General features: G+C 40.0%; 1 pseudogene; it reads left to right on the top strand.

The window, feature by feature from the left end:
* LOC114321871 (DNA replication licensing factor MCM2-like) overlaps positions 1-25,859 on the top strand; it is a 47,948-nt pseudogene that overhangs the window by 7,328 nt on the left and 14,761 nt on the right.

The following is a 25,859-nucleotide window of genomic DNA, read 5'->3' as shown; positions in this document are numbered from 1 at the left end:
GTTAATTTGAAAAAAATTGTAAACATTTATAATCAAAATAAAAAAAATATACATGTAAAGAGCTAAAATAATAAAAAAATATATTTAAATTTAAAGGGATAAAGTATAATTTACTAAAAAAAATATATTGTATTTTATTTTTTGTTTTTAGTGAATATTTTAAAAAATTTAAGTAATTTTTTTTACTTTTTTAAATGCACCTTATTTAGATGTATCTAAATAATAAAATATTTTTGAAAAAATATTTTAAAAAATTAATAAATACACAAAAAAATAAAAAATGTGCTGAATTTTTGTATTTTTTTATTTTTTTGGTATTTAGAAAAAATTCACAAATACTATACCTTTTAAGTGTATTTATGTTAGGTGAGTCTAAAATCTTTTTAACAATTTGCTTAAAATATGAAAAAAATTCAATGAAAAAAAAACGAAAAAAGAAAAATTATAATTTTTTGAAAAGTGAATTCTGAAAACTGAAACTAAACATAATGCAATTCATTTTATTAAGGCTTAAACTATAAATACACTCCTTGAGGGTTGATTAAAATACAAATTACCCTCTGTAGTTTTGAAAATTGCTTCCCACTCCCTAAGGTTTTTAATTTCATAATAAATCGCCCTTTTATTAATAAATCATAAAATCAATTAAGAGTTTTTTATTATGTTAAAAATATGTTTCAATTAACAATTTGGGTAATTTTATTATTATATAGGAGAGCAATTATGAATTTTATTTTTTTAATTAATTCTATTAAATAAAAATTTTTAACAAAAAATATTTATAATTTTTTAAATTATATAAAGTAATTTATATTTTAAACAAATTTCAAATTGCTCTTTTATTTATGTACTTTGCCAAAGCCTGAAATGTGTAATATTTTAATCCGGCTATCCAATTAGCAACGTGCACGTCCTATTTCCCTTGTGAGTATACGTGTCAAGATCTTATTAATTTGAACAATGGTAAAAGGAGAATCTTATTAGGATTGAATAAAGAATCTGTAAAATTCGTAATTTGATGCTTTTTAGTTCAAGTCCATTTTAATAAAAGGAGAATGTTATGATGCGCAAGTGAAGAACCTTATGGAAAAAGTTTGACTGTGTTTAGTTTGCCTTTTGGAAATTTATAACTAAATATATAATTCAAAATTTAATTTAAAAATTAATTTTAAAATTCATAACTAAACATACAACTTAAAACTCAAAATCAAACTCTTTTCAAAATTTTATTTAAAAAAAATATTCAAAAAAATATTTTTTTTATTTTATTTTTTAAAATTATTTTTAGAATCATGATTTAAGCGTGAAGTCTTGTTTTGAGTTATGAGTTTTGAATTGAGTTTTGAAAAAAGAAAATTTATTTGGTTATAAGTTTTGAAAAGAGTTTTGAATTATATTTTAAGTTTTGAGTTGTATTCTAAAATTTTTTGGATTTATTTTTTAAATATTTTTTAAAAAATTTAATTTAATTTTTTTAGGGTAAATATTTTATATTTTAAATATTTATTTATTTATTTTAATGTGCACTATATTTCATACATTTATGTGTTGTATTTTTTTTAATATTAAAAAAATTATTTTTTCATTTTAAATATTTTATTTTATTTTATAAATTTATTTTTAAATATTTTAATTTTTTTGTTATGTGTTTGTTATGATTTGAGTGTAGAATTTTGAAAGCAGTGTGGAGTTTCGAGTTATGTGTTTAGTTATGATTTTTGAAAATAATTTTTGAATTAAGTTTTGAGTTATGTATTTGGTTACGATTTGAGTGTGGAATTGTGTTTTGAGTTTAAAATATTAAAATTAAAAATTAAAATATTTACAAAATAAAATAAAATATTTAAATAAAAATTATATATTTAAAATAAAAAAATAAAATTTTCTTAAACATTTATTTTAAAAAAATAAATCCAAAAAATTCAAAATACAACTTAAAATTCAAAAACTCAAAACTCAAAATACAACTCAAAACTATTTTCAAAACTCAAAACTCTTTTCAAAATTTAAAAACTCTTATCAAAAACACTTTTCAAAACTCATAACCAAACAAAATTTTCATTTTCAAAACTTAACTCACAATTACACACTCAAATCACAACTCCAAAAAAAAGAATCATAATTCCAAAACCAAACTAAACGCAACCTATAATTTTCCTCATAAAATATATAAGTTTTATCACAAAAATATAACTTTTTTTCTTCACAAAAAATATAATTTTTTGCTTCTCACAAAATATGTAACTTCTCTCATAAAAAAATATATCTTTAGTTATACATGATTTTTAGATACACATTATAACTTTAAAATTCATAATTTTTATCCCAAAATTGTAATTTTTATCTCATAAAATGTGTAACTTCTTTCACAAAAATTGCAACTTTTCCTACAATGTGCAAGTGGACATTGTAACCTCTCCCGCTTTCAAATGATAGTTTTAAGAGTTGTCAATAAACATTGTAATATGTCAAAAAAATTATAATTTCACTATATTTTTCACATATCTCAAAATATTTTTACGCAATTTAATACACATTCATATTTTTTACACATTTTTTTTTAACACTAATAACAATTTTTAAACTTGTTTTTAGCATTTTCCTTTAAAAAATAATTAAAATTTTTACATAATATTCATAAAGGGGTATGATTCACATTATATGAGACTCACACTCAGGTGAGTATTGTGTACAATTAAATTACTAATGATAACAAAGTTCTTAATTTTTTTGTTACAGGAAAATCCTCCCACTCTCCCGCAGGTCCAAGGCAGCGCCCCTTGAGGAGATCACCAGGGTGTCCTGTTGTCCGTTCCGAGTAAGAGACTATAACCTGGAAGCTTGTCCCGACCTCCCAAGGCAAACTCCGCTTAAGTCAGGACTCGCACAGCGGGGGAGAATTAAACCCACACCAAGGAGCTGATAAGGCATCCTTGAGGTCAACCTCCTAACCAACTGTGCTATGCCCAAGAGATTGGCCCAGAGGGGAGTTGAACCCAGGACCTAGGGGCTTAAACCCCAGGCCCTTACCAGGTTGCCACTCACCCATGGGTTAAAGTTCTTAATTTTAATAATACTATGCGGGGTAATTTCAAACTATAGCAAAAAGTAACCTATGGTAACTAATGAAGAAAAAATAATTTATCACTAAATAAGAATGATTCGTGAGGAATTTATAAATTTTATCACATATAATATAAAAAAAAAAAATTAATTAATAAATAGTTGACGAAAAAATTAATAAAAAAAAATAGGTGACGAAATTTATTTTCGTCAATAAATACTTCCTTTTAGGTGAGAAAAAATTAAGTTTCGTTACCAAAAATTTTCCCGTTAATTTTTTTGGGTGGCGCCAAAATTTTGGGATTTTTGGTGAGAAAAAAATTTGTCACTAATCATAAAATTATTTGTGAAGAATATATTTTTGTCACCAATAATTTTTAATATTTTTGAGATCTTTTCGTAGGAAAATTTTGATGTATTAAGCGGCAATGAAAAAAAATAGGGTATTAATTTTTTTTTTTTACCCCTTTTATGTTTACCATCTCTCTCTCAAAATAGGGTTTTAATTTTTGTTTTGCCTATTTTCTATTTTGCCTCTTTTCTATTAATCAACCCTCTCTCTTTCTCTTTCTTTCTCTCTCTCTCTCTCTCTATCAAACCAGACGCCCGTAATATCTCTCCATTGCTCTTTGCCCTCGCTACTCCACGTTCAACGCCTACGCCTTTCTTGTATAAACAGGGATTCACTCTCTACATCAAACCCAAGTACTTTTATCTCTATTTTTTTTTCTTGTATTGCATCGATTTAATTGAGTTACAATTAGGGCACTCAGACAGTCACAACCTCACCACCATCATCAACCAACACAACTGAACAGTCCTTAAAAGGACACTAAAATTTCTGAGAAGCAAGAATAATCTATTCACACAACACATTTTCCCACCGATCAAACACTAATTTGGATATAATGAGACAACAGGACTCGGGCCTACAAAACCCCTTTACAATTCAATTCTGGACACTTCACCATCGATATATTCTCTTGAAATTTCACTACAACATGTTTGGCAATGCAGTCTGAGTAAAACAAATGGGTACAACTAGTGTTGTTTTCAAACATTTCTGATTTTATGGGTTTTCAATATTTACAAAATTTTTAGCTTATAATCTGGTTTTATTGTTGATTTGGTAAATTTGGAATTGTTTTCTTTATTGAGCGATTTAAAAGGTTTGATTTATCATTTGGGATTTCAAGTTTATATGTATTTTTTGGGTTTTTGTTGCTAGTTAATTGTTAGCCATTAATGCTCTGCTCAGGGATTAGATTTATAAATAGGGATTTGATTCTGGTGATTTGTGCTTCATTTCCTCATATTGAACAAATATTTGAAAAAAAAAAATCTAGAATAAAAAATTTTGCTATTTTATGTGAACAGAAATTTCGTAAATATATTTAGGTTTACTTTATTTGAGTTAAGAAAGTGAAAGACATTGATCTTGTGAGTACAATGAAATGAAAATGAAAGAAAATGATGAAGATTTGAGGAAGAGAAACGAGAGAGAGAGAAATAAAGTTGAATTTTGCTCTGGTTTCATTATGTTCTTTGAAGAAGAAGACATATTTTATCCTGTGTGGGTGTTGGAACTTTCACTTTGACTGTCACTATTGTGGTAAAAGTGTGGTCTTACTTATGTCTATATCTATCACAAGCAAGTTTGAATCTTTCTTGCTCTCTGAATATATATCTGTTTAGGTGGTTTATGATTGTTAGTTGTTGTTGTTGTTGGATATCAATTATGAAGATTAACAACCCTGTTAGATATGTGCTTTGTTGATGTTTTTATCTTTAGTGTTTGTTACGTGATTTGGGGAATTGTTTGTTAGTGTATTAGTGCATTAGTTGTTGTTGTTGTTGTTATTGTTGTTTTTTTTTTTTTTTTTTCTCCGGAATTTCTCTTGTAAATCTTTTTATTGTGAATATATATATATATATATATATATATGTGGTGATGAAAATTAGTGAAGAAAACAAATTTCATTACTAAATAAGAATAATCTATGAGGAATTATAAATTTTGTCACGTATAATAAAGAAATAAAAATAATAGGTGACAAATTTATTTTCGTCAATAGATGTAAATTTTTAATTACAATGTGTTCCATTTAAGTGTAGAACACATCCCATAGATGCAGATTTTTAATTAATCTGCATTCTGCATTTTCCTTGTAATGCTTTTGTTACTCAAATTTGACTAAAAATGACTTCATTTGATATATAGAGTAATATTGATTGTTTCTCCAATTTCTTTGGATCTGTGATTTTTTTTCTTCTTGATTTGGTCCCTTACTCCGTCTATTATTTTTAGGAGGTCACTGGAATTTACACGAACAATTGTGACTTGTCATTAAACACAAAGAATGGATTTCCAGTATTTTCCACAATAGTCGAGGCAAACTACGTCACGAAGAAGCAAGACCTATTTTCAGCTTACAGCCTTACAGAGGAGGACAAAGAAGAAATTGAGAAGTTGGCTAAGGATCCAAATATTGGAGAAAAAGTATCTTAGTGAATATCTTCTGAGACCATGTCATTGTTGTATTGCAATGATATCCATTTTGAGTAATTTTTTTTCTAAATGATTAGATCTATAAAACTTCAGATATAATTTTTCAGTGAATAGTTTTTGTAAGTGTATCTCAGATTATCAAGTCAATTGCTTCATCAAATCTATGGCCACGACGACATAAAAACTGTAATAGCTCTTGCAATGTTTGGAGGTTAAGAGAAAAACGTTGGGAAACATTGGTTGCGAGGGGACATAAATGTGCTCCAGCTAGGTGACCCAGGGATAGCAAAATCTCAGTTTCTCAAGTAAGAGATACCCCAGTTCATATCTAAAGTGTCTTAATTCTTTAATGGTGTTCACTTCCCAGGCTTTCGTTTGTTTGATATTTTCTTCTAAGGTATGTTGAAAAGACTACCCATAGGGCTGTTTATACAACTGGAAAAGGAGCTTCTGCTGTAGGGCTAACAGCGGCAGTACACAAGGACCCAGTCACACGAGAGTGGATGCTTGATGGAGGAGCCCTTGTACTTGCCGATAAAGGGATATGCCTTATTGATGAGTTTGACAAGATAAATGAACAGGACATGTAAGTAAATGCATATGCCTATGCCCATGTATTTAGTCTTCTAAAACATTTTTAGTTGATTTTGGAAATGTTAACTTTTGATCAGGGTAAGTATCCATGAAGCAATAGGGCAGCAGAGTATTAGCATATCAAAGGCTGGGATTGTCACTTCTCTCCAGGCTCGGTGCTTTGTTATTGCTGCTGCAAATCCTGTTGGTGGAAGGTATGAAAAATACGCAAGATAATAAATTTATTTTGATGAGGCAAGAGTTATTATAAGCTTGGCAATATCCTCTGTGGCTTAGTATTTAGGCTTGTTTAATGAAGATCATGCTTGTAAATGCCAACTCATTGCATGGAGAGAGAGAGAGAGAGAGAGAGAGAGAGATTAGATGGCAGCTATATCTCTTCCCAATTTCATTCCTGCCATTCATAAATTGATCCCACTTCTTTGTACTTTATTAAATATTTGCTTGATTAGACATGGGATCTTGTTCTACCAACCTTGCAATGTTGCCCTTTGCTATATTTTCTGTCTTTGGTTTTGTTGTCTTTTATTTTTTCTTTTTTAAATTCTTACTCATGGATCTAATGGAAATTCCTTTCTTTCTTCTTTTTTCTCTTTTTTTTCCCCCTCCAGATATGATTCCTCAAAGACTTTCTCACAAAATGTTGAATTGACAGATCCAATCATTTCACGTTTTGATATCCTTTGTGTTGTTAAGGTTATTTTTCTTATCCAATAAATTTATTCTGCAACTCCATGAGACACGTCTAATAGGAAAGGAAATATTGTTTGTTCCAGGATGTGGTGGACCCAGTCAAGAATGAGATGCTTGTAAAGTTTGTAGTTGGTAGTCATTTTTGTTGGACAATCTTTACTGTATTCGAAATATGAATTTTAGAGAGAGAGAGAGAGAGAGAGACTGTTTGATTACAAATATCAAAATAGTGTATAAAAATAAATAAATAAAAATAGATTTTTATTTTGTTACAAAAACAAAATCAAAATCTGGAACAGGAAAAATAATTAACCAGAAAAGTAATCAAGGAACTTATCTTATTATTTTCTCAAACAAATTTTTGATCAAGTCCAATGTTTAACACTGTGTCCTTAAGACAGATTCGTCCTCTCCATAGTGCATTTAGATTGTGGATGTCTATGTCTCAGGATAAAAAGATCAACAGTGAATAGTAGTAGCACTATAAACTATTCACACAACGAACACACTTTGTGTTTACACTCTTTCTCACAGGAAAAATTAATGTAGCAAAATGCAGAGAGTGATAGCAGAGGAAAGAATGAATTTTCTAAATGAAAAATCCAAATGAGGGTTTATTTATTTATAAGAGAAAATGTGGTTGTTCAAATTTGAATCCAACAGGTATGGTACCTGTTCGGACAGTGTTGAACAGATAGAAAATCTGTTCAGTTTTGAACTCAATACGTATGAACCTGTTTGATTTGAATTTAAATAGATATGGGTTTGAACTTGAACCTGTTCAGACAGATATGAATCTCTACAGAAGGTTTGAAGAGGTGCAAGCAAAATTTGAATTTTTCTAATCAAAATTTGAAATTTAAAACTGGTCATATTTTATTTTACCAAAAAATAAAATTAAATTCAAATGTTTTTGGCCCAAAAAGATAAGCATTGGGCCGGACAAGCCCAACCCAACCTCACACCACGCACCCGCACCCAAGCCTAGCTCGCCCGACCGGACGAATGGCGGTGGCGGCTTACGCGTGAGTGTTTATTTTTGGGTCTAATGGGTCTAGCCCACTTTGCCCATAATCTCTTCCTTTTACAAACTTGGGGTGCCCCTTAGAGCCCTCCGCAAGTTGCAAACTCAAGCCTTATAAGCCCATAAAAGTTTTTCCACCAAACCAACGTGGGATAAGCCTTTAATTTAAACCTTTAGGAAATTTTTACAAAAAACTCTATTTCCATGGAGCTCACTTTGGCTTCAATTTTCTATTTACCCGATAATGGTTTTGAGTAACCAAATATACTACGTGAATCACAAAACAGCATAGAACGCGTTACTACTTAGACCTGCCAAATTTGGTGCATAGGACCTACTGTGATCATCCATGCTCGTGTTCGTTTTGAGTCCTGAAGTTCTCGGCTGTGCGCCTTGCCTGGGAGCCTCTCAATTTGTCTGTTTTGTGCTTGGTTATGGACCAAGAGCTTGTGGCTTTGTTTCTGAGGGAAGAGGGTAGCTTGCTGGCTAGCCCTACAACCTATCGGCCAGGCCCCGTGCCCATCGGCCATGCCTTTTATCCATTGGCCATCCGGTCGGCCTCACTGATGGTCGGTCGACCTTTTTAATGGCCGGTCGGCCATGTTTTTTGGCTGAGGCCTTTTCTTTTGCTTTTGCAGATATTTTTGGTGCCAGCTATTGGGCACAGAAGGCATCCTCCATACACATGTATGGAGGGATTGTAACAAGCTTCTAGCTTGTCAAACAAGCTTGAGGCTTGTAATTCTATATAAGGGGAGGCTCCTCTCCCCTTCCAGAGGTTCAGAAAATTTAGAGGAAAAAAAATATCCTTCTCTCACTAGAATTCTCCCTCTCTCTATATTTGTGCTATATTGAGCCTTAAAGTGTGTTTTCTTATACTATTGCACACAAACACCTAGTAAAGCACCATCACTTTGTTGCTGAGGTACTTAAGGGTATTGTTGGGACTCAAAAGGCTGGTTTTGACTCAGCGGAAGGCTTATTTTGCTGTTGTTCTTCAAGGGTGAGTGTATTCCCCTTTTAAGCTTATCTTTGTATGTCATCTTAGTCACCTTTGCATGCTGTTTTAGGCTTGGCTTTCAACTACAAAAAGCTTTATTTTTAAGTGTTTAAAATGATTATTTGAGGCCTTGTGGGAGTTGGGGGTGTTTCACCCCCTTGTATGCCTTATTTGTTAAGCTTTGGAGCCATTCCTTGAAGCTTTTGTAGTGGCCTTTGCATGGCCTTTCTACCATTGAAACTCAGAGGAATTTCAGTGGTGGAAAGGTGTTTTTAAGGTCCAAAATGAGATGGGGTGGTCACCCCTCTTCTTGTCTTGTTTCCTGCCTTGTTGGCTTCATACTTGAGCATGCTTTTCTACTTCTTTTAAGCTAAGTCCAAGCATGTTTTTGTGACTTTTTGGACTTGCCATAACTCTGTTTTTGGTTGATTTGGTCATTGGTTACTTGCTTTTGGTACTTGTAGTGCAATCATGCTCTTTGGTCTAACATGCTTCATGCCTTAGTTCATTATTCTAGCATGTGTTAGATTTGCCCCAGTACATTTTTGCCACTGTTTTATCATGCTTTAGGTCTAATTTGAGTGGTCTTGATCATATATGCCTTGCCTTGCATAGTTGTAGTGTAAAATCCCTTGACTAGCTTTGTGTTTCAAGCCTCTTAACATGCTTTGCTTGGGCTATTTGCATGATACATCATCATTTGGAATATGATTTCATAGAATATAACCTTGTCATACTCTCATGTTTATCACTCTTTAATTGTGTTTAAGAGTTGTGCCTTTATGCTTTGCTTGCGAGCTATGAGTTGAGTATGCATTCCTTGTTTTTTGTGTCTAAGTTTTGTTGAGTTTTGGCCATTATTTTGAAGTATCTTAGGGTTGTCCATGTGTGGTTTGACCATTCAAGATTGATAGTGCATGCCTCATGTGTAATATACTTCACTAGCTTTGATGCCTTAGCTCCTTAACATGTCTTGCATGCATTGCTTACATGATAGAGCCTTGTGCATGCCACTTTTGCATTGATAGATAAGCACGTTGTTTGCATGTGTGTTGCATTACATGTGTTTGGATCGGACGTTAATCCAAACACGAGGAATGAGGGACGTTTCATACTCAAAGTGATGAAGCGTGCCTCATTTCCTTAGGTCACCGACACCTTTGATCATGCATGATAAGGTGGAGGTTCATTGAGTCTTGTTTATGCATTCATCAACATTGCGCAAACTTGACTCTTTGGCCATCATGCATCGAGATGTGTGATTGGTGGCTTGAGAGCTGAGCACTACACTCCTTTGGGCTTAAGACATGATAAGGAGTGTGGTTGCACACACATTCCCTTGCAAATACACTGTCATGTCCCTGTTTATGCTCTGTTACAGCAAAAGGAGAAATTGTAGGAAGCAGTGGCCGACCGGCCATCAAAGCTGCCGACCGGCAACCAAGGCTGCCGATTGGCTATCAGAATTGGCCGATGGCCATCAACTTTGGCCGATTACCACCAATCATGGCCAATCATCCCTCAGTAGGTTCCTGAGATCAGTCAGAAGCAATCTGGAAGTTGGCACAATTTTTAGAGGTCTAAAGGTGTGCAAACAGAGGCATCTTGAGGCAAGGCAGTGGATTTCCAGGAGGACGCAACCTAGCATGCATGCCTCCCTCGTCTGCGAGGCCATTTTACCACTTTACTAGCTAGTTGTAGTTAATTACACGTGTTGTAATTAATTAGTTTAATCTGCGTTGTAATATTTAATTAGCTTAGATTACCTGGTTATTCAATTCAATTTGGTTTGTAATAATTAATTAGCTAAGTTAGTTAATTAGTTGGTTTGATTAGCTTAGCCAGTTAGCTTAGCTTAATTATTCAGACCCTCCATCGAGAGGGCAAATGTTGTAATAAGTGTGCGTGTGTGTATGAATGTCTTCCAACCCCACGTCTTTCTCCCTTTTATTTATCCGCTTTCAGTGGTTAGTTTTAGGGCATGTTTCAATTAACATACTTATGCTTCGCATGCGTGCATCATTCATTTGTCTCGCATGCACCGGGCTCGGCGCATCATACAAACTACATTGTATTTCAATACACTTTCTTGAATACGTGTTTCAAAGCATGTTATCAAGTGTTGCATTCATATGCCATCTTGGATAGCCAGCCTACTTAGTTGCATTTTGCATGTGTTGCATTGGGCATTGTTGACATAGTTAGGATTATACATTGATTACTAACTAACTTCTGTTTTGGCTTGGAGTGCACTGTGAGTGCTTATGCTTTAGCATCCTTGCATGCATGTAAGTGATTGCCATGACAGCATGTTTGCCATGAGGCTATTTGCTTAAGTGTTTAACTGCATGAATGCCTGTGGATGAAGGCATCATTGCTTAAATTAGAACAATTCTTCAAAATGTGCGTTTTAAGCCCACTTGAGAGTGGCAAATCATGTTTTAAAGCCCACTTGAGGGTGGCAAATCTGCGCTTTAGCCTACTTGAGGGTAGCAACTTCAAACCATTTTCGAAAAATAAACATGAGATGTTTTGTTCCAAATTGAGTGATTTAGTCTATACTTGTATGCTGTGCGCATCACATAGTAATTCTAGATTAAATAACCAGAATAAGAACACATGTGTTTTCAGAAACAACGTATCATGTTAGTAAAGGCCGATCTTTGATTGGGTAAGCGAAGGTGCTCATTTCAGGACCTTCCCCTCTCGTACCCAAGTTTCCGAACAGAAGCAACTTTGGTGATGATGGACATGTGGCCTTAGGCATGAGTCAGGGTTTCCTAAATTTTCCAAAAACAAAATATTTAGGTGGCGACTCTGAAATCTGGCAAAGTAGTCCATGTTTGGCGCTTTTTGGTTAAAATCGATTTTCCAAAACGATTTGCCAGATTTGGACTCTTTGGCGATTTATCAGTCTTACATTGCACTTTGTGAGGTTAGATTCAGAACTGTGACAAGAGTCTGAACTGTAGTAGCTAGAAACCAATTCGCGCCCTCGTGCGCGGAGTGAGTTCGGGCAATCTACAGTTTCTGGTGACTTTGCTGGGGATTTAGAGAACTTGACTCGAACTCATGATATATTGTTTTGTCTACACTTATGTGTTTCTTTGCATTGCATTTGCATTGGTACGCTTAAGTCACAGTGTTTGCCATCTACTATTTCTAAACGGTTTGCCGGAGGCTTGCGTGGAAAAACGTGCCATAAGGCTGACCGGTTACGGGCTTTGCCACGATGGGAACACAAACCTTGGTTTTTGCCGAGACACCTTTTTTGACCATTCGACCTAGTTGCATATCGAAAGCCGTAAAGACCATTCCAAACTAGGACAGATTGCTTACCCGATTGTAGGTTGTTTGAAACTGCTACGTGCATAATGAAACCCTAGCTCCTGACAAGATAGGACAGGGAAACCCTACCCCTCCATAGGGGTGTTTTGGCTCTCACTTGTTTGCTATGTGCTTTTAGAGTGTGTCTCTACAGGAATGCATGTGTAGACATCCCCCGAACGCCCCGGGGAAGGAACGAGTCCCCCGCCGTTCCGTTCGATATTGGGCCCACTATAGCTCAGGACTCTAAAATTGTCACGGTTCTTAATCTGAATCAAAGAGTCCAAATCTGGCAAATCGTTTTGAGAAAACAAATTTTTGAAAGAAGTGCCAATCATGGACTGCTTTGCCAGATACAGAGTCGCCACCTAAATATTTTATTTTTGGGGAAATTTAGGAAACCCTGACTCGGTGCCAAAGGCCACGTGTCCGTCATCACCAAAGTTGCCTCGGCTCGGGAACTTGGGTACGATTGGGGAAGGTTACTTCATGAGCACCCCCACTCGCCCGATCAAAGATCGGCCTCTACTAACCATGATATCTATTTTTGAAAACATTATGCGTTCTTATTTCGGTTATTAGCCTAGGTTACTATGTGATGCGCACAGCATACAAGTATAGACTGAGTCGCCTGAATTGGAACAAAACATTTCATGTTTGTTTGTTTGAAAATGGTTTGATGGTGCTACCCGCAAGTAGGCTAAGACGTGGATTTGCCACCCTCGGGTGGGCTTAGAAAACAATGGTTTTGCCACTATCTAGTGGGCTTAAAACAAACATTTGATGAATTGTTCCAATCCAAATAACCCAACCTTCACCCACAGGCATTCAGGCAGTTTATATCACATAAGCACATAGCCTCATGGTAAGCATGCTATTCATGGCAGTCACTCACACGCATGCAAGGATGCTAAAGCATAAAACTCACCGAGTACTCCAAGCCAAAACAGAAGCTAGGTTAGAAATCATGCATGATCCTAATTATACAGAAATGCCTAATGCAACACATGCAAAATGCAACTATAGCAGGCTCGGCTATTCTAAACATGGCATATGAAATGCTACAGCTAACATGTATTCAATTTGGAATTGAAAATACAATGCAGTTAGTATGATGCGCCGAGCCCGGTGCATGCAAGACAGATGAATGAATGCAAACATGCTATCATACTGTATGCTAATTAAAATATGCCCTAATCTAACCATCATAAGCAGATAAATAAAAGGGAGAAAGACGTGGGGTTGGAAGACATACAACACACACACGCACACTTATTACAGTTGTGCCCTCGCACAGAGGGTCCGAATAAATATACAGTCCCGAATAAAAGAATATTACAGTCCAAATAATACAGTCCAAATAATGTATAAATTCCTAATTAATTTACAAATTAACTAAGAAAGCTGTAAAACTGGCGTGCAAGCCAGGGGCTGCCTTGATTCTGATGAATGATGTATGCTCGGGTTGCCTTCGTGCGGAAATCCATGACGATGCCCCAATTAGCCTCTGTTTGCACCTATTTTTTGAAATACGTGCCAAGCTTCGGAAGACCGCTGATTCTTGATTTGCTGCAACAGAGAGCAGGAAAGGGGCATAGCAATGTATTTTCACAAATGTATGTATGTCTCGATCCTCGTGCCACCAATCACGCATCTCGATGCATGATGGCCGAGGAGTCGAATTGCACAATTTAATATGAAATGAATGCACATGAAAACACAACAAGACCTAACTCCATCATGGATGATCCGGAGTGTCGGTGACTAGGGAATTGAGACACGTTCCGTCACTCGGAGTACGGAACGTACCTCGTTTCCCGTGCTCGGGCTAACTCCTATTCCAAGCACAATGCAATGTGCATGACATGCATGAATGCAAACTAAGATACAACCTAACATACACAATGTTATGAAATGGCATACACGATGCACGAGGTAACATGGCATACACAATGCACTAATATACAACCTAGCATACACAATGCTATGAAATGGAATGACATACACAATGCAATATGGACTTACACCAACACAAGTGGACCTCAGTCACACTCACATAGGAGGCCATTAGATGAAAACAAGACAACTCGAAATGCGTGCACGCGGGCACGCAAACCGAGGACCGACCCTCAGGCACCGAAATGCCACTCTAATGAGACATGGCAAAGACATAGAATATGGTATGCAAGCATGCAAAAATCAGAGGCAAAATGAGATGCAAAACAGCCCCGAATCAAGGCGAAATGACACCCGATGCACGGAATTTCTCCCGAAATGCAAAACCAGGTACATGAAATGGCTTACAGCTATACAAAGCATGCATAATTGGTACATGGAATGAAAAGACAGAAGCAAGGCAGCCCCAAAATAAGCATTTTTACAGTTCAAAGCATGGCCAAACAGTAAGCACAAATGGGACTAAATTATCATACAAAAATGGCTCCGCAAGGGAGGCAATGAAGCAAGTGGTAGATGTAAAGCCCAAACAGAAAAAGACTCTTCTAAAACACTGAAGAGGGACAAAAAATATGACTACTTACAGTTTATGGCAACCCCCAAAACAATATACAAGTATGCTCAAAATGCCATGCAAGGTAGGGCCCAAAAGAGGTCAAAACAGAAAGTATACAAAGCATTCATCAAAAAGCCAAAGACCCTTAATGAAACATGACAAGGGGGTCAAAATATGGTCACTTTCAGTTCGTACCAAGGTCCAAAAATAGAGAAACAATAGGCTAATAAATCATGCAAAAATGGGGACCAAAGAGGGGTATAATGACAAGTGGCACATGGAGGTCCCAAACAGTAATGAGCCCTTCTTCAATGTTGAATAAGGGCTCAAAATAAGCTCACTTACAGTTTATAACATGCCCTAAAACAGATCACATATAGGCCAAAAATAACATGCAAGATTAGGGCCTAAAGAAGAGATAAAGAAGGAAGTGCAAGATGGGGACCTCAAATGCCAAAATTCCCTTAATGAAACATGAAATAGAGCTCAAATAAAGGGTACTTTCAATTTTGGTCGGAGCTCAAAACAGCAAGCAAAATAGCTAAAAAAATATTGCAAAATTAAGCTCAAAAAGAGGGAATTGACACTTACCCTTGGAGACCAACCCTTGGTTGTTTCTTGGCATGAGAAGTGATGCCTCCTAGCTGCTGAAAAGCTCCCCAAGCTGCTGGAAATGGAGTAGTGGTGGTGATGCTAGGTAGTGGTGTGAAAATGGGATAGGACTTAAAGGATTAGAGCTTGGAAGAGAGGGAGAAAGAGAGATACAACAATGGAGCTTAGAGGGGATTTTTTGCAACCCTAAACCAGCAGCTAAAGCTGCTGATATATAAGCCAAAGAGGGGGAAAAAGGGGGGGAAAAATGGAGGGAAAAATGAGTCAAGTTTCCCTCCAAAAGTGCCAAACCCTCGGACATGGGTGAAGTGTAAAAAAAAATACATGGCTGGAATGCACTCACAGGGGCAAAAATGGCCGGCCAGTTTAAAAGGGGAAAAAAAAGTCATCCACCAGGTAAGTGGCCGGCCGGCCAGGTCAAAAGGGAAAAAGTGGCCGGCCACCCCCTTGGATGAAGCCCCAGAAGTTATCTTTCCAATGGCGTAAACCTTGCATTAAAATTCCTCCTGTAGAAAAAGTTATGCCCTTTTCCGTGAAGCCGCGCAGATTCGGTCCAACCGGACTTCAACCAACCACATCTCCTCCCCCCCGGACTTGGACTTAGGAGATTCTTGAGTGCAAAATGAAGCCCCGGAAGTAAGATTTCCAATGGTGGTGGCCTCATATCTTAATTCCTCTTGTGCAAAGAGTTACGCCCGTTTCGGTGAAGCCGCGCAGATTTTTCTCCTTCCCGGATTCATGCTGAACCACTTTTGACCAAAAAGAAGTTGGCTTTTCAGAAAAATTTCTGGCCTCCCACCCTCCTACAAGCTTTCTAACAGTGAAAATAAGGTCTCCACCAAAAATGAGCCCAAACCGATGCAAAATGAAGGTTCGGGGGCCGAAACGCGCAGCCTAAGGCCCCGAAAATTGACTGTTAGGCACCGGAAGTGGTGTTCGACCACAAAGTCGGTCTCTCGGACCACAGTGTCCCTCAAAAGAGAGCAAATAAGAAGTATGCTAAAAACCAGAGCAAACGGAGATGGTTAAGCGGTCCCGAACCGAGGCACACGGCCAACGGCTCTGAAAAACCGAAAACTGGACTCCAAATGGACAAAATGGCCTACGGCCACTGAGAGATGATCTACGAGACCTCTCCCTCCCTTCGGGAAGAGAAAACAGAGAAAACAGAGAAAACGAAGCCTGATTCGCAATTCGAGGCAAAGCACAAAAGAGTCCGGAAGTCCGGAGGCAAGGCTCGCAGCCGAGACTCTGAAACTTCTGAACGAGCACAATATGCAATATCACCGAGCGCTCAACTGGTGACGTCTGAGTCTCAAGGTTGGTCAAAAATGGGGTGTCTACAGTTGCCCCTCTTTGATAGAACTCGAAAGTCATAAGTGACGGGAGTGAATGTCAAAGCCCAGAGACGACCCATTTTTGACAAGACCGAAGACTTAGACAAACATGCAAGATAACAAAGATGTGCCCGTAGGCATGCCCGCAGGCATGGGGCAAGATGCAAAATGATATGCAGGAAGATTTTGATAATTAGACTTATACGCTACGCGAAGCCGGTTTGAAAATTGGACTTATACGCTACGCGAAGTCGGTTTGAAGATTGGACTTATACGCTACGCGAAGCCGGTTTGATAATTGGACTTATACGCTACGCGAAGCCGGTTTGAAGATTGGACTTATACGCTACGCGAAGCCGGTTTGATAATTGGACTTATACGCTACGCGAAGCCGGTTTGAAGATTGGATTTATACGCTACGCGAAGCCGGTTTGAAAATTGGACTTACACGCTACGCGAAGCCGGTTTGATAATTGGACTTATACGCTACGCGAAGCCGGTTTGAAAAGTGGACTTACACGCTACGCGAAGCCGGTTTGATAATTGGACTTATACGCTACGCGAAGCCGGTTTGATAATTGGACTTATACGCTACGCGAAGCCGGTTTGAAGATTGGACTTATACGCTACGCGAAGCCGGTTTGATAATTGGACTTATACGCTACGCGAAGCCGGTTTGAAGATTGGACTTATACGCTACGCGAAGCCGGTTTGAAAATTGGACTTACACGCTACGCGAAGCCGGTTTGATAATTGGACTTAGAGATGATCTACGAGAGATGATCTATTGGACTTACACGCCACTGAGAGATGATCTACGAGACCTCTCCCTCCCTTCGGGAAGAGAAAACAGAGAAAACGGAGCCTGGTTCGCAAACCGAGGCAAAGCACAAAAGAGTTCGGAAGTCCGGAGGCAAGGCTCGCAGCCGAGACTCTGAAACTTCTGAACGAGCACAATATGCAATATCACCGAGCGCTCAACTGGTGACGTCTGAGTCTCAAGGTCGGTCAAAAATGGGATGTCTACAGCATGTATCAGTTTACGAGTCTGAGTATCAGTCTGAGGACATTAGTATTTGGGGGTATCAGATTTGAGGCAGTGATTTGGTGGCAGCGATTAGTGTTTGAGAACAGTTCTTTCAACATATAATATCAACTGTGTGTTGTGTCTATTTAAGTCGAAATGCTGTCCGTTTTTTTGATTGTGGTTTCCTTGTTTTTGCTTTATTTATCTTTTTGCCAGGTAGTATAGCATCATTGCTTCCGAGGAGGCAGTTTCCCCCAAAGCACTCTGGGTTAGAGGTAGAAGGCTTCATCGATCTGAGGATCTAGTTGGCAGACAAGCAGTGTTCTTTTCATTACCCTCGGTTACAAGGCAGAGGGTAGTTAGGCAGGGAATATTAGTACAACAGTCGTTGGTTCAGCGATCATTGTCCACCCCACCAGTGAGTAGTCGGACTGAGGTTTCCGTTTCTATTGCAGAGAGAGATACACCTGTTCAGTTAGATTAGCACCTTATGACAGATATGGAGGACATGATACGTTAGCTCCAAGAGACCATGCAAGCCATGCAACAAGATGCTGCCCGCCAGGTCGAGGTTACTACACGTCAGGCAGAAGTGGTAACTCAACAGGCAGAACTGATTGCTAGGTTCCAACAACAGCAGCCATCACAACAAGCCAGAGCATCTGTTTCGCATCCACCCCCACCCTCGCTTAGGGTTCTAACACTCGGGAAAACTGCTCACGTCCAGGAGAATACGGACGTTCCAACGGGGCCAGTTCCACCAGCAATCCTACCTAAGCTGTCTAAAGCACCAATTAATCCAATGGATACACCGTTTGAATTTGAGGTGGATCCAACCGCGCTGAAGGTCAGTAAACTTGAAAAGCTATTCAAGAAGGCTCAAGGTGTGAACTCCATTCCAGATATAGAGGATGGTTACACTGACTCGGCGGTGACCTTGCCGGACAGGTTCAAAATGCCCTACATAGACCGTTTTGACGGTTCGGGCGACCCTATGGTTCATCTGAGGTTATTCTCAGATATTTTGCACCTGATGGGCTTGACGAGACTCCAGAAACTATCACTCTTCGGTCGGGCCCTGTCGGGTATTGCGGCCATTTGGTATGCCAAGCTGGAGGACTCAGTGAAAATGAGCTAGAAGGAAATGGCTGAGGCCTTTGTCACACAATATTCATACAACACCCAGATTGAGGTCACAACCCGTGATCTTGAAACGACCAGGCAAAAGTCGAAGGAAGGCTTTTCTGACTTTGTCACTCGATGGAGGGCTAAGGCTTCCATGATGATAACTCAAGCCACTTGATAAGGATCAGATAAAGATAGTTGTACACAACCTCCAACCCAAGCTGATGCAAAGAATGATTGTCTTACCTCTTCCGACCTTTACAGACTTACACGAGATTAGGGTACAGATTGAGGATGCTATGAAGCAGGGTCTGATCGACCAAGACAGGGAACAGCCCAATAAGGCATTTACACGCAGTTCGAATGCAGGCACGAGTAGTACTGCAGTTGCCAGAACTTCTGATATGGGCATGGCTACCACTACCACTCCAAAAATAGCTACAGCTGCACCCTTCACCGGTGCGTCCGGTACTAGCTCACAAACAGCCAAATACCCACCGCGGGGCCAGAGGACTTTTACCCCGCTGTATATGCCTTTGTCCAAAGCCCTCGGGGTTTTAATTAGAAAGGGGTATCTAAAGCCTCTAGAACCGCGCCCACTACCAAACAACCTCCCACCAACCCATAACCCAGCCAAATATTGTGCCTTTCACTAACAGTATGGTCACAACACCGACCAGTGCTTTAGATTGCGTCATGAGATCTAGGATCTCATTGACAATAAGGTGATTGCGCTTCCAGACAAACCAAACGTCACCACCAACCTACTCCCACCACATAACCAAGCTCTACTACCCAAGCACATCAACCTGATCTAAACCACGACCATTCCATATAACCCAAGCATAGACATCACACCCTTCCACCTACCCAAGCCTAAGGTGTTCATCCCAAACAGCATGGACTTGTGCATGTTGAGCATCTCCCAAACCCAACCCGAACCGGTGGTGGTGACTGTCGAACACAGAACTGGGATGACTTTCAAGGCAGACGGGAATGTTGATTCAGAGCCTGAGGGGTCTGGGAGCTTTACGTACAACCCGAGTGGTTATATCACATCAACAGACCAGGCTAAGCCGATGGTAGAGTTATCGGTTGGGGCAGAGATCAATGTGGTTTGGAAAGATGGACCAAGTCAAGGGTTAGATGACCTAGCAGAGCTGGAAGAGGATATTGCCAATCTGCAGTTCTTCAACGAGTAGGACTCAGGGGATGTGAAATCAGCAAAGAATACTAGGTAGCTCAGCGACGAGCCAAATGTTGTTGAGGCGCCTCAGCCAGAACATGAGCAATCAGAAGCCGGGATATCAGTAGTGGCAGGAATGGCCGAGAATCAGGAGGGATCCCTGGAGAGCACCGGTGCGAAGAATTTTGCTCGAGATCCGGGTAGTTTGAGTACAATAAACACTAAACAGGAGGCTGCATTGAAGCAGCTCGAGCAAGAAAAGATCAAAGATCTTGAGAGGGCTAGGAAGGCCAAAGTCCCTACAGGGACAGAGTGTGCTGTGAGCATAGAAACAGTTACAACGGAGCCGGACAGTTGTCTGTCGGTTGCTGATAGGATGTGGTGGGAAGACGACGACTTATGCCTTGCCCACACAGACGAAGACTGGGGGCATAACCAACCAGATGACACCTGGTACATCGAAGAGGTTGATCATATGACCAGGAGTGGACGGTATTTCAAGCCCCTACACTTGGGAAGGACAAAGAAGCGAAGAGGCAAAAGGAAAAATTGCTGAAGGAGGAGGCTGTACTGAAACAGCTTAAGAAAATCCAAGTAGACATCTCCATCTGAGGACTGCTTATGGCCTTGAGGGTTCACAGACAGGCCGTCCTTATAGCCATAGATAGGGCCAAGCTTTCAATCGATACAACTCTGGAGCAGTTGGTAGGACTGGTTTTCCTAGGAGGAGCTTCCCCGACCTTGACCTTCACCGACAAAGAATTACTGCCCGAGGGCTCAGATCATAACAAACCACTCTACATCTCTATGGAGTGTAGGGAGAAATGGATATCGGTGGTCCTGGTGGACACGGGGTCTACAATCAATGTATGTCCGTCGAGAACGGCGTATGCTATCGGGTTGAAGCCCGCGAACTTTGTGCCTACAGTCCTGGTGATACGGCTTATGATAATACCAACCAAGAGGTGATAGAGACCGTACGGATTAAGACTCAGGTTGGCCCAAGGCAACAGGACATTGAGTTTCATGTCTTGGATGTTCCCGCACCCTTCAATCTACTCCTTGGGCAGTTGTGGCTGCACCAAGTGAAGGTCGTCTCTTCCACCTTACACCAAATGCTGAAGTACCCCCACGGGAAGGGGATGGCAATCATTTTTGGGAATTCTTCAATACATCCACTGCCAGAGGTTTCTACACCAGTTCTGGAAATTGAGCATGGCGCGGAGGATGTATTTTTGTCAGGATTCACCCTAGTTGAGGCCTGGGTTGTACAAGATATACTAGCTATTGATGAGGGGCTATACGTCAGTACATAGTCTGTCTACCTTATGAACAAGCTTCAACACATCCTCGGGATGGGATTAGGGCAAAGTGGCCGGAAGGCTGTCGCAGCGTTGGCCGAAGTGTCGCATAACCCATATACCTTTGGACTAGGTTATCTGCCTACCATAGAGGATTGGGCAAGGAAAGGAAGAGAGATGCCCGGGAGAGCCAGGGCAAGGTAAGTCAGGAAGCACTATGAGTTGGTGCACCGACCTATCCAGGGGACCATGAACGAACGCTTTGTCCGGGAGGGAGAAGATTTCCCGTTTTGCGACTTTTCGGAGCCATGGTTGAATGTAGAGAGGTGGCGCTTGCCCGATTTTGAAATCTTTTTGATCTTTAGTTGTCCGGAGATGAAGTTACTGCAGAGTAGACAGACCCACCAGCTGAGGCTGAGCAGTGCAAGGAGGAAGATTCTGAGAGCACAGAAATTGAAATGGGGGTAGCGCTGACTTGTCTCCTCTCAGATCCTCAGATCGTACCAGAGTGCTTGGGGGATAACTTATCAATTTCCATGATCGGGGATAAAGCGGCTGTGGGCCCATTTTCAGGCATTCTCGATGCATCCATTGCACCCTCCCTCGTTTGGCAATACGAGGAGGGCTTTTTATCGAGTAGTTCCGGATCAGGTAGTGAGCCGGAATTTGATTCCACAGAGTCTGTGGAGTCAGAATCAGACTCCAGCTCTTTTGAGTCTGAGCCCAGTATTCTTGGGAGTGATAACCCAGATGCCACTGTCTTGTCCAGGACATCTTTTTCTTTTTCCTTTGAGTCTGTTGTAATCGAAGGATTAGACGGACTGGATGTTATTAATGAGAATTGTACGGCTGTGGCTTCCGAGTACTTTTCTGTGCCTTTAATTTATTGCATTAATTAGGATTTTCAAAATTTTGATGAAAATGACGAGAAAGAAATTTCTCTGGTTTTAAAGCATTTGATTGATCAAGAGCAGGAGAGGTTTGTAAAACCTTTGGTTAATGAAATCACCTCAATTAACGTTGGTACTGAAAAAGATCTGCGGTTGGTCCAAATCGGATCCACGTTGTCTTCTAAGGAACGCGAGTGCTTAGTCGCTTTATTGAAAGATTTCAAAGATGTTCTCGCATGGTCCTACGAAGACATACCTGAAATCGATCCTGAGATTGTACAGCACCAGATCCCTCCTGATCCAGAGGCCTGACCTGTTGAACAGGAGCTCCGAAGGATCCACCAGGACTAGGCTCTGAAAATCAAAGAAGAGGTCACCAAGCAGATCGACGCAGGGTTCCTGTTAGTATCTGAGTATCCAACTTGGTTGGCCAATACAGTTCCGGTGCCGAAGAAAGGCGGCAGAATTCGGGTAAGTGTGGACTTCAGTGATTTGAACAAAGCCAGTCCAAAGGATGACTTTCCTCTGCGGCATATCGACGAATTAGTGGACTGCACTGCTGGGCATGCGTTGCTCTCATTCATGGATGGGTTTTCAGGCTACAATCAGATTTTGATGGCACCCGAAGACAGGGAGAAGACTGCTTTCACTACCTCGTGGGAAACCTATTGTTATAGGGTGATGCCATTTGGGCTGAAGAATGCTGGGGTTACATATCAACAGGCTGCGACCATGATTTTGCACGATATGATCCATAAAGAGGTTGAGGTGTGCATGGACGACATGATTGTCAAGTCCAAGGAAAGAGAGGGCCACTACACTGCCTTACAGAAATTCTTCCAACGGATCAGGGAGTATCGGTTGTGGCTGAATCCTTAGAAATGTACATTCGGTGTTACAGCAGGAAAAATGCTAGGGTTCTTGATCACACAAAGGGGTATCGAGGTCGATCCTTTTAAAACCAAGGCCATCTTAGAAATGCCACCACCGAGGACTAAAAAGGAGGTGCGAGGCTTTCTGGGTATAGTGAAATTCATAAAACGGTTTATTACAAAATTAACCTTGACTTGTGAACCACTGTTTGGTCTCCTGAAGAAAAGAAAGAAGTTCTAATGGGACGATCGATGCCAAGTTGCTTTCTAGCAGATCAAGCAATATCTACAGAACCCACATGTGTTGTCACCACTTGAGCCGAGGAAACTGTTGATTTTGTGCCTGTCAGTGACCGAAACGACAATGGGCTGCATGCTTGCATAGGAGTCTGAGGACAAAGTGGAGAAGGCTATCTACTACTTGAGCAAGAAAATGCTGGATTACGAGACCCGCTACACTTCGCTAGAGAAGGCTTGTCTGGCCTTGGTATGGGCTACTAGGAAGTTGAGGCACTACCTGTTAGCTTACTCTGTAATACTGGTTTTGAGATTAGATCCCATCAAATATCTCTTCTAGAAACTAGCACTTACGGGTAGGCTAGCTCGTTGGTTGCTTCTGCTTTTCGAATTTGATCTGAAGTACATGACGCGCAAGTTAGTGAAGGGAGAGCGGTAGCAGAATTCCTAGTCGACCACCCAGTTGAAGGGGATGAAGCAGTAGAATATCTGTTCCCAAACGAGGCCATTCTGCATGTCGAAGAAGAGACTTGGACGATGTACTTTGACGGAGCGTCAAACCAATACGGGTATGGGATATGGGTGTTGCTGATAGCACCTGACAATTCCCGTATACCCATAGCTTTCAAACTCCGATTCAAAGTATCGAACAATGAGGCAGAGTATGAGGCATGTATTGCTGGATTAGAAGCCGCCCTAGAACTAGGGGCAAAACGGTTGGATGTCATCGGGGACTCGAACCTTGTTGTATCTCAAGCTAAAGGAGAGTGGAAAGTTAAAGAAGAAAAAATGAGAATCTATCACCAGACCTTGGATGTTCTGATTCCTTGGTTTGAGAAACTGAATTTCGCCCATCTGTTAAGAGAGAACAACAAGTTCGCCGATTCATTAGCAACTTTATCTTCTATGATAGACATCCCTTTAGGAGTCTGGATGCGTCCGATCATCATTGGACAGAAATTCGTGCCGGCCTACGAGTTGATTGCTGCCATAGATGAGGTACAAGATCAAAACCGTTGGTATTACGACATTTGGAACTTCTTGGAAAATGAGGCATATCCACCAGGGGCAAATGCCAAAGATAAAAGGGCAGTTCGAAGAATAACTGCTCAGTTCATCGTCTACGGGGGTAAACTGTACAAGCGGGGTCATCTCGGGATACATAAGTTGTGTGTTGATACTGAGGAGTCCAAGCGCCTGATGGAGGCCATCCATAGCGGAGAGTGCAGAGCACACATGAGTGGGGTGATGCTAGCCCGGAAGATCCTTAGATAGGGTTATTACTGGTCAACCATGGAGGAGGATTGTATTGGCTTTGTCTGGCGATATCATAAATGTCAGATCCATGCTAACCGCATGAATATTTCGCCATCGAAGCTGTACAACATGACTTCGCCATGGCCGTGTTTAGTTTGAGGAATTGATGTAATTAGGGTTGTCACTCCGAAGGGGTCCAACGGGCATGAGTACATTCTGGTAGCAATAGACTACTTCACGAAGTGGGTTGACGCCCAATCTTACGCGGTGTTGAAGGCTTTGCACGTCGCAAAGTTCATCAGGAACAACATCATCTATCACTATGGGGTCCCAAATGAGATTATTTCGGATAATGGTACCCACTTCAAGAAGGAAGTGATCGACTTGTTGGATAAATACAACGTGACTTTTCATAAGTCATCTACATACTGGCTGCAAACCAACGGAGCTGTTGAGGCCACCAACAAGAACATCAAGCCTATTCTGTAGAAGATGGTGGAAACCTACAGGGAGTGGCCAGATAAGCTGCCATTCGCTCTTTGGGGCTACCGGACTTCAATTCGAACTTCTACTGGGGCAACTCCGTATTCCTTGGTCTATGGGAAGGAGGTTGTTCTGCCTATCGAAGTTGAGGTTCCGTCATTACGGGTTATGGCTGAGTGCCAGATAGTTAAGGCAGATTGGCAGCAAAGTAGGTTCGAAGAACTCATGCTCTTTCATGAAAGAAAGCTAAAAGCACTGTATCACGTCCAGGGTTATCAACAAAGAATTGCCAGGGCTTTCAACAAGAAGGTTAAGTCCAGGAATTTGAAAGAGGGGGATTTGGTGCTTAAAGACAACCGAGCTCCCATCTACGACTTTAGGGGCAAGCTCAAACCGAATTGGACTGGTCCCTACGTCAGTCAATCTGGTCGGGTGGAGCTGTCACTCTAATGGATTTAGATGGCCTAGAGTTCTCCTAGCCGATCAACATGGACAAGTTGAAGAAATACTATCCCTGAGTGGCTCGCTAGGCCGAAAACCCGAAAGGGCGACCTAGGTAAAAGTTAGAGCACAAAAAATTTGAAATAATAAAAACTGAGCTCGCAAGGTTGAAAACTCAGAAAGGGCGACCTTGGCAAAAGTTAGACCGCAAAAGGAAAGTGTTAATACACGAGTAAACCAGAACCGAACTACGTAAGGCTTGATTCCTATCTTTGGGATACGTAGGCAACTTCATTTTGAAGTCCAGCCATAAACACTTCCAAGTCAACTTTGTCCGTGTGATCATGTTGGTCATCTTTGTCTATTCTG

Source organism: Camellia sinensis, chromosome 4 (genome assembly GCF_055761805.1).
Source record: "Camellia sinensis isolate YWXY chromosome 4, ASM5576180v1, whole genome shotgun sequence".
Taxonomy (NCBI): Eukaryota; Viridiplantae; Streptophyta; class Magnoliopsida; order Ericales; family Theaceae; genus Camellia; species Camellia sinensis.
This window is presented reverse-complemented; position numbering and strand designations above follow the sequence as displayed.